Here is a 5016-nt window from a genome sequence, read left to right as displayed (position 1 = left end):
ATTTTATGGTGACTTGGCATATTGTTTTTTGTGATATTTTGTGATTAATCAAATTTAAATAATTAAGAATAATTAATTTCAACCATATATTTTGACTCAATTCTTTCTTTTGGAAATGAATAAATACTTATCTTTGTTTGAAAAAAAAAATCAACGGTTAGATATTACCTCTTTTATTTTGATAAATCATTTTTTTTATAAATTTATATAAATATTATTGCTTTAGATTTATCCAAATTTATTTTCATCTCAGAAGTTTTTGCAAAAGATATATTAAGAGTATTCATAATAGCTTGCAAAGAAAAAGAAGAGAAAGAAAAGATATTTGTATGCACGATATAATACGATTCACGATAACCGAAGGAAAATCAAACTTGAAAAGAATATGCTTTAAAAAATTCCAATTCACTCTGTTATATGATTCTTAAATATAAGAGTATCTTTTTGAAATTTATTATGCTTTGTGAAGTGAAGAGTCTCTTGATCATATGTAGAATAGCATTATTAAAACTATTTTACAGTTTTCATTAATGCTGAATGTTGTGATGCCTAATAAAATAGATATGACATGACAAACTCTAAATACTCATTATTATGTGGCATTTTGAATTACTTTTACCTTGTACAACATGGAAATTACAGAATCTCTAAATTAGGTTATTAGACTTTAATATTCGGATAATTCATACAATCAAATTATTTGAGGATTGAAATTATACTAATATTCTAAAATAAATTAATTTATGAGAGAAAATCTAGTGGACTAGTAATTTTTGTGTTTTGTGGCCAGCATTTAATTATTAAAAGAAAAGTGAATGATCTCTCACCATTGGATGTAATCTCACACCATTAAAAACATTATTGATGACTAATTGATGGTTACAAAACACAAAAATTCCTGGCTCCTTAACACTCCTCTTAATATGTCTTAAAATAAATATACGTAAATTAAATCAATTAAATTTGATTTATGCTTTTTTAATATAAATCAAATCAATTGAATTCAATTTACTATATATGCTATATTAATAGTAAATCGAGTTAACTTGATTCGATTTATTAGTTAATTTTGCAGCATCTACATTTAAATCGATTTTAATTGATTCAATTTAGTACTAATATATATTATTGATATTTATTATTTTTAAGTTAATATTAACTTTAAAACATAAATGTTAATAAAGAAATACCTACATTTGAATTCAAATAAAATATCAAAAAATCAAAACGAATAAGAATAGAAATTCAACTTTTATGTTTTAGTTCAAATTTCAGATAATCTACATTTTTATAAACTTATGAATATAAAATGGAATATTAAACGATTTCTAAAAATCTATTAAAAATCATCATTTGACTCATTAGCATCAAAAAAATTATTACGGGACTTTTTGATATTAAAAAAATTAATATAAAGTATAGCCCTCCAAAATAGCATAGGAGTTAAAACTTGATTTTTTTTTGTCAAGTCAGAAGAAGTAATAGATAGTTATACAATATTTTATAGGCTTTTTTATTTAAATAAATTAATAGAAGAACCAAATTACTCGATTCCTCTAAACGTGATTCCCCTAAATCATATGATATATAAATGGTCCTAGACTTTTGTGTTTTAAATAATATATGAATCATGTTACACTGGGACGATTTATGCATGAAATGCAATGCTCAAAAATACATAAATCGTCCCAAGCCTTTGTGTTTTACAAAATGTATATAAATCGTCTTAGGCCACCATGAGTTACATTTTTTTATCCTAAATTTAAAGAATAACTTAAAATATTTTTATAAGTATTTATGAAATACTCAAATTTACACAAAAAGACTTTTAAGTTCTTAATAAACTTCAGAATAATTTGATAGCACTTCATAAGTATCTACAAAACTTGAAACATATCAAAAGAAAATTTTTTAATAGAATATAAATGTTATACTTAAGATAAAAGAGGTAAGAGTTCAAAAGAGGTACATATCAATATGTAATAGTTCGTTTCAAAATGCTTATATTTATCCTCCAAAAAAACTTGAGAATTTCACTAATTGAATAAGTGTATAAGTAAATATTTTTCGCATCAAAGTTCCTCCGCCTAAGTCTTAACTTGAATTGTACCGCAACCCAATCTAAGAACTTTAGATATTATTTTTTCAAATTTTTTCAAAATTAAACAGTGACTCAAATTGATTCATTTCTATCCTAAAAATTTTATTTATTCTTTTCTCAAACTTTTTTAAAATTAAGTAATAACTCAGATTGGTTCTTTAATAACCTATTAACTTTAAATATTCTTTTCTTAAACTTTCTTAAGAATAGAAACTACTATTAGATCAAACTACAAAATGATATATAGAGTTCAAAATTAGGTTTGTCTTTGGTGGGAAAAGTATTTTCCAAACCTTAATGGACCATATAAAAATATTCTAAATGAATGGCTGAGATTGCATTTGTATTAAACTTTTAGAAATATCAAGTTTGACTTAAAATTAAATGCATTTGCAGACCGACCTCAATATGATCTAGTTTAACCAATTTTATAATGACCGGTTTTTTTAAATAAATTGTTAAATGATATTTTTTTAATTTTGTCACATGGGCCACACCTACAATCCACTCAAACAAAAAGTCTAAGCTTAATTACTACTCACTATCCAATAACATCACTTATGCCCTCTAAAACAAAGACAGAACGCGAGCCTTCTACTTAAGCTTAGACTTTTTAAACTTTTTAAACGTACGTTCAGGAGAAGCTAAAATTTGTAACTTTTGTGTTTTACGTTTATGGTGGCTGATTATCTTAGAAAATTAGGTGGAAATTTTATTTCTTTTTTACCAATCATATCCTTCATTTTCTTCTATACAAAGGATACTAGTAACTATTACCATCACAGTTCTCTATAGTTCTTCCTACTTGTTCTTAGTTCCAATTTTTTTCATCAAAATGGTTCAAATTTGTTTCAATCACTAGCAAAGTGAATATTTTAATTTTTTTATTATTTTTAGTACTCACTTTCATATTTTAATTTTTATATTTTTTATTGTATTTTATATTTATAGGATAAATATTTTTATATTATTTGTGTAGTATTCTAATTACTCATGTTATGTTTTCATATGAATTTTTTTTATCATTTACTAAACTATTTTTTATATGTATATTTTTTATGAATTTTATTTTTATTTGATTTTATTCATATAATTTTTATTTATTTTTATTATATTTTTTATTCATATGATAAATATTGTTGTATATATTCTTATTTTTATGATATTTTTATTTTTTTTGTTTATATAAATTATTTTTTATCTTTTATTGTACTATATTTATGTTGTATATAAAATCTTTTATTTTTTTATTTGGTTTTATTCATATGAATTTTATTTACTTTTTATAGTAATTTTATTTACTTCTATAATATACTATTTCGTAAATTCTCTAAAATCGTTGAAGGATTTACGAACATTCTGACCTACTTTTTATTACTGAACGTTACACCCTTACTTTTTCATCAATTTTTCTCTGGTAATGAACTACAAAAACACATTCTCAGTCATCTCTCTAAAACTCTCAACTTAACTATGGATCGATATTCATGGATCTCCTTTATTTATAACCTCTTTTAGTACATAAATTATTCCATAGTCATGAGCTTTGTGTTTTTGAATGTAAATCGTTCCAGCCTAATGTGCCTTACTATAGTAATATATAAGTCGTGCTAGGGTCTTGAGGGGTGACTAGTTACACATAAATCGTGCTAGGACAATGAGCTTTAGGATAAAAAATTGTAACTCATGGTGGCCTAGGACAATTTATATACATTTTGTAAAACACAAAGGTATGGGACGATTTATGTGTTTTTTGAGTATTGTATTTCATGCATAAATCGTCTCAGGGTAACATGATTCATATATTATTTAAAACACAAAAGCTTAGGATGATTTATATATTATATGATTTAGGAGAATCATGTTTTTAAAATCCATTTAAGGGAATCGAGTAATTTGGTTCTTCTCTTAATTTATTTAAATAAAAAAGCCTATTTTATACAATATGTAATTTGATAAATAATTAAAATACTATATCAATTAAATTATCATTTAATTTGTTGAATTAAGTATAAAACTTATGCTTTGATGATTTTATGCTATGAAAAATTCAAGTTTAAGTTAGAAGTAACGCCATCAAAATATTAAGTTCTATATTTAATGTCACAAATTAAATGATAATTTAATTGATATAGTATTTTAATTATTTATCAAACTACATATTGTATAAATATAGTTGGTCATTATATATTGTATAACTATTTATTACTTCTGATTATGAAAAAAAATTCAAGTTTTAACTCCTATATCATCTTGAAGGACGATACTTTATATTTTTTTAACATAAAAATTTTTGATAATATTTTTTTAGATGCTAATGAATCAAATGATGATTTTTAATGAATTTTTAGAAATTATTTAATGTTCTGTTTTATATTTATAAATTTATAAAAATGTAAATTTTTTGAAATTTGAACTAAAACACAAAAGTTGGATTTCTATTATTATTTGTTTTATTTTTTTGATATTTTATTTGAATCCAAATGGAGGTATTTTCTTATTGGCATTTATGTTTTAAAGTTAATATTAACTTATAAGTAATAAATGTCAATAATCTGTATTAATACTAAATCGAATCAATTAAATTTAATTTACATGTATATGTTAAAGAATTAGCTAGTAAATCGAATCAACTATATTTGATTTTCTATTGATGTAGCATATATATAATATGAAAGTGATTTTATAAAATTGATTTTATAGTGTTTGTCAATATGATTTATTTTTGGCAATTTTATATCAAAATTGATTTTAATAAAATAAATATTGTTTGAATAACATTAGTTAAAATCACTTTTAAATAAACAATTACTAAAAAAGACATGATATTAAATTATAATATTATTTATTAACTACTTTTAATTTTTTTGATACATATTTTTATATATTTTTTATATAGTATTTTTTCTAACACT

The sequence above is a fragment of the Arachis ipaensis genome, chromosome B05 (assembly GCF_000816755.2).
Source record: "Arachis ipaensis cultivar K30076 chromosome B05, Araip1.1, whole genome shotgun sequence".
Classification (NCBI taxonomy): domain Eukaryota; kingdom Viridiplantae; phylum Streptophyta; class Magnoliopsida; order Fabales; family Fabaceae; genus Arachis; species Arachis ipaensis.
Note: the sequence above shows the minus strand (reverse complement) of the source record.